We start from the raw sequence: 15,003 nt of genomic DNA on the forward strand, positions 1-15,003 counted from the left end.
CGTATCTCTTATGTGTGACTGCCATCATATTGCAGTCTACACGTATCTCTTATGTGTGACTGCCATCATATTGCAGTCTACACGAATCTCTTATATGTGACTTGCCATCATATTGCAGTCTACATGTATCTCTTGTGTGACTGCCATCATATTGCAGTCTACACGTATCTGTTATGTGTGACTGCCATCATATTGCAGTCTACACGTATCTCTTATGTGTGACTGCCATCATATTGCAGTCTACACGTATCTCTTATGTGTGACTTGCCATCATATTGCAGTCTACACGTATCTCTTATGTGTGACTGCCATCATATTGCAGTCTACACGTATCTCTTATGTGTGACTGCCATCATATTGCAGTCTACACGTATCTCTTGTGTGTGACTTGCCATTATATCGCAGTCCACACGTATCTCTTATGTGTGACTGCCATCTACTGGTCACACTTATCATTTCACCATGTACCAAATAAAATTGCTTCGAGGTCGGTAAGCACAACCAGAATTATTCCGTGCATTAGGGGCACCGGGTTATAAGGCGCACTGTTCAGTTTTAAGGAAAAAAAACATATTTTAAGTGCGCCTTATAGTCCGGAAAATATGGTAATTGTCTTGACGTAATGCTGGAATGGAGTGCATTACTTAGCCACGACCAGCAGAGGCACTGTTGAGTCATTCCAAGCTAGTTTGCCGTTTAAAGATGAGCAAAATGACAGCTTTTTAAAGGAAACAGGAACTCAGAACATTCAGAGGGCGATTCTCCCATCTTATTTCAAACGATACAAGTTAAGCTTAAATGACCGCGACCATAAACCCTAAAGTAGTGGTCCCCAACCACTGGTCCGGGGACCGGTACCGGTCCGTGACGCATTGGCTACCGGGCCACACAGAAACATTAATTAATTTATAAACTACCGCATTTTCTCCCACTTAACTTTCGCCTGTCCCACTAAACACACCAATAAGCTTGTTCATATAACTCCTTTGTTATAGTACATTAGACAATGCACATTAATGGACATATAAAATGTTTAATGTGCCAGATTGTAGCCAAAGGCTAATTTTTCATGCTCCTATTTTTTGCTGTTTTTATCCGCCACAAGTAGAATAATGCAAATAATGCACACATTAAACCGGTCCCTGGTAGAAAAAAGGTTGCGGAACTCTGCCCTAACGGATCCAAGCCGCACACTTGAGGGGTTTAAAGCTCCAGTAGGACACAGATAGTCGTCGTCTAAATCGGGGACTACTCCCAAGATGCCAGGTTCTTCCTCTTCCCACCAGGGAAGGTGTTTTACCAAAATATCGTATGCACGTAAAATCCCATTAAGATGAGGCGCTGTCATTTCCAAAGAGACGTTTCATCAATCAGAGGGGATCTGCGCCAAGCTGGCTGTCAGGATCCACTCCCCCCAATGCATGCCAGATAGGGATACCACTTTATTGCAGCCCGTCTTTTTTTCATCAAAAACACAACAAGCGAGTGGTAATTAATTGCCAAGTATAATTACGACGTTTTTGTTCGCCGCGTTGGGATTCATTATACGAGTGGGCGTTGAGCACAAACAAAATCAGGTGTTTTTTCCGCTCTTCCTGTTAATGCGTCTTAGAAAGAACCGAGCGACATATTATTAGTATGATTTTGCATCGACCAACAATAGGAAAATGTTCTTAACAGTACATATTAATGGTAATAGACGACACCCACGTACTGCAATGGTGGGCCCACCACAAAAAAATCTGGTCTGCCAGAGAATAAGAAGACAAGGGACCATGAGTGTACCCTGTCACGTGGTTCTTATGTACCGTATTCTCCGGACTATAAGGCGCACTTACAATCCTTTTTTTTTCCCTCAAAACTTGACAGTGCGCCTTATAAACCGGTGCGCCTAATGTACGGAATAATTCTGGTTGTGCTTACCGACCTCGAAGCTATTTTATTTGGTACATGGTGACATGATAAGTGTGACCAGTAGATGGCAGTCACACATAAGAGATATGTGTGGACTGCGATATGATGGCAGTCACACATAAGAGATACGTGTAGACTGCAATATGATGGCAGGCACACATAAGAGATACATGTAGACTGCAATGTGATGGCAGTCACACATAAGAGATACGTGTAGACTGCGATATGATGGCAGTCACACATAAGAGATACGTGTAGACTGCAATATGATGGCAGTCACACAAGAGATATGTGTAGACTGCAATATGATGGCAGTCACACATAAGAGATATGTGTAGACTGCAACATGATGGCAAGTCATACACAAGAGATACATTTAGACTGCAATATGATGGCAGTCACACATAAGAGATACGTGTAGACTGCAATATGATGGCAGTCACACATAAGAGATACGTGTAGACTGCAATATGATGGCAGTCACACATAAGAGATATGTGTAGACTGCAACATGATTGCAAGTCATACACAAGAGATACATTTAGACTGCAATATGATGGCAGTCACACATAAGAGATACGTGTAGACTGCAATATGATAGCAAGTCACACATAAGAGATACATGTAGACTGCAATATGATGGCAGTCACACAAGAGATACGTGTAGACTGCGATATGATGGCAGTCACACATAAGAGATACGTGTAGACTGCAATATGATGGCAGTAACATATAAGAGATAAGTGTAGACTGCAATTTGATGGCAGTCACACATAAGAGATACGTGTAGACTGCAATATGATGGCAGTCACACATAAGAGATATGTGTAGACTGCGATATGATGGCAGTCACACATAAGAGATACGTGTAGACTGCAATATGATGGCAGTCACACATAAGAGATACGTGTAGACTGCGATATGATGGCAGTCACACATAAGAGATACGTGTAGACTGCAATATGATGGCAGTCACATAAGAGATACGTGTAGACTGCAATATGATGGCAGTCACACAAGAGATACGTGTAGACTGCCATATAATGGCAGTCACACATAAGAGATACGTGTAGACTGCAATATGATGGCAGTCACACAAGAGATACGTGTAGACTGCCATATAATGGCAGTCACACATAAGAGATACGTGGAGACTACACTATGATGGCAATATGACTCAAGTAGACACCAGCAACTAAATCGCTAAACTTTTACTTAACAGGTTTTATCCGGGCCGCGGAATAAGTTTGCTAAGTATAAACATTTACTGAAATGTGACTAGTAGATGGCAGTCACAAATAGGAGATACGTGTGGACTGCAATATGATGGCAGTCACACATAAGAGATATGTGGAAACTGCAATATGACTCGAGTAAACAACGCCAACATTTCATATGTTCCATTGAAAATATAGAACATTACGCTCAAAAATCGATCAAAATGTTTTAGTACGACTTTGGTAAGCTATGAAGCACTCGGTCTTAGTAGATCACACGCAACACACTCGCTTGTAGCACACATAATGTTAGTTTGCACACTTGATTTACTGTCGGAAGGGGGTTTATATGGCCTCAATTGTCACGGTTTACCCGACACAGGAAACGTGACATATTGGGGGGTCGCGCAATCCACTTTCGCCGCCAGATGGCAGTAGAGTGTTGAATAGCTTAAAACTTTATTTTGTGGCCGTTCCAACTTTGACCACAGCATCAGTTGCTATGGAGAGTAGCACTGTCCATCATTTTCAGCAGACTGCATTGCAAAATGATAAACTCCACCACCTTCCTCTCCCGGGGAAACCCAGCCAGGAATGGGGCCGTATGAAACCCTTACCTACTGTTATTTGGATCTTAGATGTACAATCATTTTCCTCATGTAAGGAACAAGTTTGGTCGAGCTTACCCACCTCGAAGCTATTTTATTTGGTACATGGTGTAATGATAAGTGTGACCAGTAGATGGCAGTCAAACATAAGGGGTAACTGTAGGCTGCACTATGATGGCAATATGACTCAAGTAAACACCAACATTTTATATGTTCCATTGAAAGTATACAACATTACACACGGCGCTCAAAAATCCGTCAAAATGTTTTAGTACGACTTTGGTAAGCTATGAAGCCGCACCGCTTGATGGATTGTACTGTGCTTCAACATAGGAGTATTATTATGGTGTGTGTGTATAAGGTAAGACATACTGTATTATGTGACGTTTTGTTTTGCAACGTTATGCAAAAGCATCTTTTCTTACCTTCTGGTACCTGCTGATCTGTATTTGGGATCTGCATAAATCCTAAAAAATTGTGCGCCTCCGCCTTTGTAGTCCGTGCCGACACCTTCTTCTTTTTCTCTATCTTCTTGTTATGGGACATTCATCCTCCGCTGTTGCCATTTCTAATATAAAGTAGTGTAAAGTTCTTACTTATATACGTCAGTAAACTCGCCATGAAAGCGCTAAAACATACCGGTGTAGTGAGTTTACATTATCAACCCAAAGAACTTTAGTTATTAGAGAGTTCTGGTGTTGTTTCCGGATGAGAAGATGCTGCTTCGTTATTAATTGAAGTAAAGTCTGAATGTCATTAAAACAGTTAGCTCCATCTTTTGACACTTCTTCCACCCCCGTCCTTGCACGCTACACCGCTACAACAAAGATGACGGGGAGAAGTCACGTAAATAAGACCGCCCACAAAACGCCGCATCCTGAAGCGACTGTCAGAAAGCGACTTGAAGATGATCTGTAAAACATCATCTATGCAACATTTTGACCAAAGAACCACCATTACATGTTATGTAGACTAGAGATGTCCAATAGTATCGGACTGCCATTATTATCGGCCGATAAATGCTTTAAAATGTGATATCTGAAACTATCGGTATCGGTTTCAAAAAGTAAAATGTATGACTTTTTAAAACGCCGCTGTGTACACGGACGTAGGGAGAAGTACAGAGTGCCAATAAATTTAAAGGCACTGCCTTTGCGTGCCGGCCCAATCACATAATATCTACGGCTTTTCACACACACAAGTGAATGCAAGGCATACTTGGTCAACAGCCATACAGGTCACACTTAGGGTGCCGTATAAACTACTTTAATACTGTTACAAATATGCGCCACACTGTGAACCCACAACAAACAAGAATGACAAACACATTTCGGGAGAACATCCGCACCGTAACACAACATAAACACAACGGAACAAATACCCAGAACCCCTTGCAGCACTAACTCTTCCGGGACGCTACAATATACACCCCCCGCTACCCCCTACCCCCAACCCCCCACCTCAACCTCGCCCTATGGTCCGGAAAATACGGTAATCAAAGCCCTGGAAATGCCAAAAAAAAAGCAACTATACCAACCAATCTTAGACTACATTGACACTGCAGGCCAAAGTGGCCGAAATCGGATTTTTGTGAGAACTGATTTTTTTCCGCGGACTGTTTACACTGCAAGTAAAATGTGATTTTTTTTTTTAGACTCTAGTGTAAACACGCACAGGCCCCAAATGTGGCTTAGACGTCACTTGCATGCGCACTTTGATCAAGTGAAAATAAAGGAAGTTGACAGGGAAGAAGTCGCTACTACTACAAAATAAAATAAAAAATCACAACACCTTAAAAATGACAGGTTTTTTTACATAGAAGTAAATTAAAGTAATATAATGTATGAATGGTACTATATTTGGGAGGTTTGTAATCTTTTTTATAGCTGTTAAGTAGGGGAGACATGGACATCAGCGTGGATCTACGGTCCTTCAAAAATCGCAAATTTTTCGTAATCAAAATATATATTCATGTACAAAACCCAAAACCAGTGAAGTTGGCACGTTGTGTAAATGGTAAATAAAAACAAAGTACAATGATTTGCAAATCCTTTTCAACCTATATTCAATAGAATAGACTGCAAAGACAAGATACTTAACGTTCGAACTGGTCAACTTTGTTATTCTTTGCAAATATTCGCTCATTTGGAATTTGATGCCTGCAACATGTTTCAAAGAAGCTGGCACAAGTGGCAAATAAGACTGAGAAAGTTGAGGAATGCCCATCAAACAGGTGGGTGCCATGATTGGGTATAAAAGCAGCTTCCATGAAATGCTCAGTCATTCACAAACAAGGATGGGGCGAGAGTCACCACTTTGTGAACAAATGCATGAGCAAATTGTCGAACAGTTTAACAACGACATTTCTCAACCAGCTATTGCAAGGAATTTAGGGATTTCACTATAACACCGTAATACCACCAAAAGGTTCAGAGAATGTGGAGAAATCACTGCACGTAAGCAGCAAGGCGGAAATCCAACATTGAATGCATGTAACCTTCGATCCCTCAGGCGGTGCTGCATCAAAAAGCGACATCGGAGTGTAAAGGACATCACCACATGGGCTCAGGAACACTTTAGAAAACCACTGTCGGTAACTACAGTTTGTCGCTACATCTGTGAGTGCAAGTTAAAACTCTTCTAAGCAAAGCGAAAGCCATTTATCAACAACACCCAGAAACAAAAAAAATCTGATCCGTGTCACTTGAAGGCAAAAAAAAAATCAGACTTGGCGTGCGGTTTAAACGGGTGCCTAAAGGACATTTTCACGTTTCGCTGTTCACAAAGAGCCACCCCCACAAACCTCCCCAGCTTCTTCTACTTTAATAGACTGAATTCCCTAATGGATACACTCATATTCGTTTCTGTTAAACTTTTATTCAGCAGTGAGTCTATTTACTGCGGTTTAGCAGCATCCCGGCCTCATCCATTCAAAATCCCATAGAGATAATTACTAATTTAGCGTGGCTTCAAATGCAGTCATTGTGACAAATTCATGGCCGTATTTCTCAAACGACCGCACTATTTAGGTTTATATTGTTGCCAAACCTTTAACTTAAAGTGTTTTCATAGTTTTTGCCCATTTATTGTTTTGTTTACTTTTTCTACTAAAGCCAAAGTGGCATAGCAGTTTTGAATTGGCGGTATGAGATCTCTTAACACTTTTCTTTTTCCCTTGGACCTAATTGTTAGAAATCCCACTGTTTATATTAAACACGATTTGGCGAGCGCCGTTTTGTCCTACTAATTTTGGCAGTCCTTGAACTCGCCATAGTTTGTTTCCACGTATAACTTTCTTCAACGATGCCAGAGAAAGACACATTTCATGCCACTCATTCGTTGTCTCATTTTGTCCACCAGTCATTTTATACTGAGTGAATGTACAAAGGTGAACTTTGTTGATGTTCTTGACTTATCAGGCAAGCTAATCGATGCTAACATGCTATTTAGGCTAGCTTTATGTACGTATTGCATCATTATGCCTCGTTTGTAGGTATATTTGAGCTCATTTAATTTCCTGCGTCCTCTGTGTATTTAATTTATATCTGCATTTCTCATGACATATTATCTGTATGTAATATTGGCTGCATTTCTCATAGTGGTTTGTGTGCCGTTCCAGACCACAGCAAACGTTACCCAGCTTGCATAGATTGTTATAACTCCATTCCAAGAAGACAGCCCGTAATTTAGATGAGTTATCTCACCCTCTACTGAACATGTGACCAAATCTGCTGGGTCAAAAGTATACATACAGCAATGTTAATATTTGGTTAAATGTCTCTTGGCTGCAATAAGGCGCTTTTGGTAGCCATCCACAAGCTTCTGGTTGAATTTTTGACCACTCCGCTTGACAAAATTGGTGCAGTTCAGCTAAATGTGTTGGTTTTCTGACATGGACTTGTTTCTTCAGCATTGTCCACACGTTTAAGTCAGGACTTTGGGAAGGCCATTCTAAAACCTTAATTCTAGCCTGGTTTAGCCATTCCTTTACCACTTTTGATGTGTGTTTGGGGTAGGGGTATAACGGTACACAAAAATGTCGGTTCGGTACGTACCTCGGTTTAGAGGTCACGGTTCGGTTCATTTTCGGTACAGTAAGAAAACAACAAAATATAAATTTTGGGGTTATTTATTTACCAAATTTGCAAAATCTTCCACCAAAAATATTTTTCTTAGTTGAATATTTGATGTGAAGTAATGGGAACCTTGGATAGGTCAACAATTCATAATAACATTGATTTTGATTCAATATTATGTTTTGAGCAATGACAGTTTGAAAGAAAAAAAAAACAGCTTTGTTTTATTAGTCAACATTGCAACTTTTTCTAAATTACATTTAACCTTTAAGCTTTTTTATTTCACTTTTGTTATGTTTTTGTTTATTTTAATAGTATTTTTAGAATGTGCCGTGGGCCTTTAAAACATTTGCTGTGGGCCGCAAATGGCCTCCGGGGCACACTTTTGACACCCCTGCTATAGATAATAAAAAATTAAATCTATGGATAAAAAGCAGAGCCTGGCGACGCATGCGCGTTTATCATAACTCTCTCGCTCTCTCTGCCCCTCCCTCACCATTGCTGCGTCGTGCACAATTTGTTTTGTTTTTAACCCCTTCTTAACCCTGAACGTACATTGAAAATACACGCAACCCCAACTCAAAATGCCGGACGTTTGAGGCATTTAAGAAACTCCGCCAGGACAGCTCCGCAAAAGAGGACATGTCCGGTGAAAAGAGGACGTATGGTCAGTCTATCCTAGCCCGTTAGCTGGCGGAAAAACAGGCCCGGAGCATAATACTACCACCACTACGCTTAACGTTAGGCGTGGTGTTCCTGGGATTAAAGGCCTCACCTTTTCTCCTCCAAACATATTGCTGGGTATTGTGGCCAAACAGCTCCGTTTTTGTTTCATCTGACATCACATGGACAAATAAGACTTTCTGGAAGGAAAGTTCTGTGGTCGGATGAAACAAAAATGGAGCCGTTTGACCACAATACCCAGCAATATGACTTTATGTTCTTTACAAGTGTATGCAAACTTTTGACCACGAATGTGTCGACTTCATTATATCACTTAATTTTTTTGCGGCTCCAGGCAGATTTTTGGGGGGTATTTTTGCTCTCTTTCAACATTTTGGGTTGTCGACCCCGGCCCTACAGTAAGTAGCCAACATATGTACACAGCAATAAGTGACACAATGAAGCGGAGGTCAGGTGTGGCAGATGAATGCATTAGCCTGTGCAGACTGATTATGCTTCCGAACAGTGGCATGCTCTTATTATTATTTATTATTATTATTATAATACTGTACATCCGGCAGGCACCTCTCAAATAAAGAGAAAGCATCATGGAGCACGCACCTCATGCCCCCGCTGCTCCGACACTTACACGCAGGAATAAAATAAATAGCAATGTGTTGCACAGTATGACTTGTATTAATAGTAATAATTAGTCAATACAATGACATGAACTACTACTATGCAATAAGAGCAGCATCCAAACATCAACACACGGACGGTAGACAGTAGAAATCCACTTCCACCCGCGACACAAACACGCACACGCAGCAGCAGCCTCGCTCTTACCAGCTCGTCCACCCGATGCCTCCTAGTGGCTCATTCTCCTTTTCCACGCCACGTCCGGGCATCGGACAATCGATTCAGCGCACGAACACAGTTCGCCTTCGTCGTGGATTTGAATGGAGAGACTCTGTGCGCTTGAAATGGTCCATTTTTGTGTGTGTGTGTGTGCGTGTGTGCGTGCGCGCATCCACTACAGTAGCCACGCACGACCCCGCCCCCCGGGCGCCTCTGATTGGTTCGCGCGCTCCCTCGACGTCTTGGGGAGACTGTAAAGAAACACGCGCACGCGCGCGCGCGCGCACACGCGTTTGGGCGGACACATCTGGAGGACGCAGCCCACATCTGGATCACCCAATTACGCGGAAAGAGCCATTGAGGAGAAGCCTGATTAATGATCATGTAGTCTGATGTTCATGTATTATATTTATATTGCTATTTATATTGTTTTTAGATTGTATTGTATTATAGTATCTTCTAATACAATATAAAATAATATGAAAAAAATGTATGGTAATCATTTAAAAATAATATAACGGTATATATTAGTGTAACTACAATATATGCTATATTTTGAATATATTGAAATATTGAATTTTATTTTTAATGGCTTAAATATAAAAATGAACAACATAAAATAGTGTAGTATAATGTAATTGTAATATATATTGTAATGTAATAATTACACATATTGACTTTTTAAAATAACTTTTTATATTATATATATATATATATATATATATATATATATATATATATATATATATATATATATATATATATATATATATATACATATATATATATATATATATATATATATATATACATATATATATATATATATACATATATATATAACATTATACTATAATAAAATATAATAGAGGTTATATATATATATATATATATATATATATATACATATATATATATATACATATATATATATATATATATATATATATATGTGTGTTTAAATACAAATAAAACAGAATTATGTACTGTCATAATATGTAATGTAATCTAATTGTATATATCTATATCGTTATTACTATTTTTATTATTTTTATATTATATTGAATTGTACTATATTTTCATATTTTATATTTGATTATAAAATGTACGATAATTCAAAAGTAACTGTATATATTAGTGTATAATAACTACAATATATAGTATATTTTGAATATATTGAAATATTATGTATTTTTGTTTTTAATCGATTAAATATAGAAATAAACCAAATAAAATAGCGTAGTATTATGTAATAATGTAATATATTTTAATGTAATAATTATATATTATATTAACGTTTTAAAATTACTGTTTATAATATTGCATGTGTATATAAACATATATATGTGTGTATGTATATATATGTATATACTGTGTGTGTGTATATATATATATATATATATATATATACTGTATATGGGGGCGGCGTGGCGAAGTTGGTAGAGTGGCCGTGCCAGCAATCGGAGGGTTGCTGGTTACTGGGGTTCAATCCCCACCTTCTACCATCCTAGTCACGTCCGTTGTGTCCTTGGGCAAGACACTTCACCCTTGCCCCTGATGGCTGCTGGTAGCGCCTTGCATGGCAACTCCCTCCATCAGTGTGTGAATGTGTGTGTGAATGGGTGAATGTGGAAATACTGTCAAAGCGCTTTGAGTACCTTGAAGGTAGAAAAGCGCTATACAAGTATAACCCATTTATCATTTATATGTGTGTGTGTGTATATATATATATATATATATATATATATATATATATATATATATATATATAAAATGTGTATATATATATATATATATATATATATATATATATATATATATATATATATATATATATATATATATATATATATATATATATATATATATGTGTGGGTGGGTATGTGCGTGCGTGTAAATACAAATAAAACAAAATTATGTAATGTCATAATATATAATGTAATATATTATTGTATACATCTATATCGTTATTATTTATATTGTTTTTATATTGTATTATACTATCTTATAATATAATATAAAATAATATGAAAACATTTACAATAATAATTTAAAAGTAATAATATAACTGTATATATTATTGTATAACTACCGGTACATTATATACTATATTTTGAATGTATTGAAATGTTCAATAAATTAAATATAAAATAAACCAAATAAAATAGCGTTGTTAATGTAATAATTTTTATCTATATTGTAATGTAATGATGATATATGATATTAACATTTAAAAATTACTTTTTATATTATATATATATATATATATAACATTATATTATAATAAAATACAATATAGGTTTTATAATTATGTATATGTAAATACTAATAAAACCAAATGATGTAATGTCATAATATATAATGTAATATTATTGTATTTTTTATATATATATATATACATTTATATTGTATGTATTATATCCTACTACATTATATTACATTATATAAAACATAAATTGTAAGGACGATAAAAGAGTAATGTTATGTAATGTAATATAATATAATATAATTCACATGTATCAAACCTAGAAATAATGTGTCAATAAAGCACTTCATCATCCTTACTAAACGTATTCGTTCTTTCAATTTTGACAGAAAAATGCATGTACTGCATATAATTGCGTGTCTTTTAAACTTTGGTATCATCTAATCATGCTAAAAATATATTCCCTTATATTCCAAACATATTTTTGTTAAAATAAATATATATATATATATATATATATATATATATATATATATATATATATATATATATATATATATATATATATATATATATATATATATATATATATATATATATATCTGATTGTCATCCTGACTTATGAATTCAAAGCAAGTTATAAGTACGTAAATATCTAATAACTAAATACATAGGCAATTGTGTAGTGATATCATGAGGCCATTATACTTTCAAATTCAACATGTTCACTGTTACTGCAATGTGGCCCTCAATGAAAACAATTTTCATTATAATATACAATTTTTAACAAATATAAAAATGCGCATTTTTGATTGACACTGAGTTATTTAACAATATGTTTAGAATGTATTCATGATATATTTACATTGTACATAAATCATTAGACTAGCAGGTGTGCCTAATGAGCTGTCCAGTTGTGACTGTGTTCATCAGTTGAAATTTTTATTTTTTTTTATTTTTGTGTAAACTATTTTAAACTGCAAAATATTGTTCAGTGTAATACAAATATGGCAAAGACTATAAATGATTTTTTTTGTTTGTTTGTTTGTTTTGTGACATTTATATTAGTCGAGCGCCCCCCTGCGCCTGTGAAGTGTCATCTACAATTGATTGCTTGTATTTTTCTCACCCTTCACATCAACTTCCACGTTGTCTCGTTTTGGATTATGCAGGCAGGGCAAACGAGACTAATCTGTGAGGATTAGTGACAAGTGCCACAACAGTCTCAATGGGCCCCACAAAGAAAGAGTTGATTAACACAGTTTATATTAGACACCAGACTGCTGCGTGCTACAGTACTGCACAATAGTTGGAAGGGCAAGTTGTTGCATGAGAGGATCTTTTTTCCAGATATGTAGTAAGCAAAATGTCATATGATTTTCATCAGATTAATATTCTCACACAGGTGATAGAAAAAAATGGTATTGTAAACATAATTTATGAGCTTCAATATTTACAATAAGGAAAAAATACCTGACTACAAGAGCTGAAATGGAATCTTATTTCTCTTATTTCAAGGAATATATGTCAGATTTTAGAACATAATACTTGGTCTACAGAAAAAGTGACTGAATAGAAATAAATAAGTATATAGCCACTCAATGATATTTACTTTCATCTGCATTTGACTTTGCATGTCAAATATAATTAATACAAACAATATTATTTTCAGCAGTGGGATTGCACCAAAATTCAAATTAGATTTTAATTTGATACCATTTTATTAAAAATAATGAAGTCACACATTTTGGGAATTTTCATATTTTAAAACCAATCTACACCATATACCGGACACCCTACGAAAAGGAATTTTTTTTTTTTTTTTTTAAAGTATAGCTACATGAGAAAGTTTGGACACAAAAATACTCCGGATTAAATTAGATTGATTTCACTTGTTTGTTTTAATAGACTTTTGTGTTTATCCCGACATACTTTGTTTGGGTTCAACACTGCCATCTAGTGGTGGTATGACCACACAGTTATTTTATTTTTTTTAACTGTTCCACGCCCTTTTAGTTGCATTCCAAAGGAGATAAACAACGTTTTCGAAACATTCAGGTCATCATCAGTTCCCAATTCATTTATAATTTATTAAATTCTGTATTTATGGTATTTTACGTATGTTTTTTGCAAATGTAGTCTTAAAGTGCATGTCCCTTCCTGCTGGTTTATCGACACACGTGTCTCATTTTATTTATTCCCCACTTCCTTTGAATTGTTTTGTACTTCACAAGTGAATGTACCTTTTTCAGTCATTTCAAAAAAGCACTGTTTGTAGTACTGTATATGTTGTTTTTTTTGTTTTGTTTGTTTTTTTATCGTACATGCTACTTTAAAAAAAATACTTAGTAGAGAAATTAAAAAACAACAACCGGAAACCGCAATGCATGATGGGAAGGACCACCCAAAGGTAGTGTACTGTACTTGACATTATTATTACACTTGTTCCTTGATGTGAGTTTTGGAAAAAATACCTGACATTTTATGTTAATACAATATTTATCGTACTTCTATGGCCTTTTATGTTATTTATTACACAGACATCCAAACTTTATATGGCCAATTAACTGAATCCACAACAGGTGTCCTCCAATTAAGCTCTGTCTAGAAAGAGCTCAAGGATGATAAATAAAATAAAATAGAAAGTACTTTATTGATCCCTGGGGGAAATTCAGCACCACAGTTCGCTCACAATAAACAATAAACACTTAGGTATTTTTTACATGTGAATAATATAAATACTGTCTATTATACAGCATTATTCACATGTGAATAATATAAAGTCTATTATACAGCATTATTCACATGTGAATAATATAGTCTATTATACAGCATTATTCACATGTGAATAATATAAATACAGTCTATTATACAGCACTATTCACATGTGAATAATGTAAATACAGTCTATTATACAGCATTATTCACATGTGAATAATATAAATCCAGTCTATTATACAGCATTATTCGCATGTGAATAATATAAATCTGGTATATTATACAGCATTATTCACATGTGAATAATATAAATCTGGTCTATTATACAGCATTATTCACATGTGAATAATATAAATCCAGTCTATTATACAGCATGATTCACATGTGAATAATATAAATACAGTCTATTATACAGCATGATTCACATGTGAATAATATAAATAGTCTTTTATACAGCATGATTCACATGTGAATAATATAAATAGTCTATTATACAGCATTATTAACATGCATGTGAATAATATAAATAGTCTATTATACAGCATTATTCACGTGTGAACTATTATACATTCAAGTACATAATCAGTAAATGGTGGCAAAAGGAAATCGTATGTGACTTTTTTTTTTTACATTACATTCGCAAGCATTAAACCGTCTTGACGTCGACACGGGGTGTTAAAGTGTTGAATTTAGAGGACAAGAATGTAATTATCAACTTTTTTTTCATTATGGTTGTAACATAA

The 15,003-nt window shown here is 35.8% G+C and overlaps 1 protein-coding gene across 1 annotated transcript in view; it reads right to left on the minus strand.

The window, feature by feature from the left end:
* The window catches only part of ext1c (exostoses (multiple) 1c), a 201,478-nt gene extending 191,969 nt beyond the window's left edge, over positions 1 to 9,509 (minus strand). Inside the window, exon 1 of the mRNA XM_062029627.1 lies at positions 9,325 to 9,509. The gene's annotated coding sequence lies outside the window, so the exon portion shown is untranslated. The remainder of the gene's footprint in view (positions 1 to 9,324) is intronic.
* Positions 9,510 to 15,003: the final 5,494 nt, after the last annotated feature.

This window comes from Entelurus aequoreus, linkage group LG20 (genome assembly GCF_033978785.1).
Source record: "Entelurus aequoreus isolate RoL-2023_Sb linkage group LG20, RoL_Eaeq_v1.1, whole genome shotgun sequence".
NCBI classification, from domain to species: domain Eukaryota; kingdom Metazoa; phylum Chordata; class Actinopteri; order Syngnathiformes; family Syngnathidae; genus Entelurus; species Entelurus aequoreus.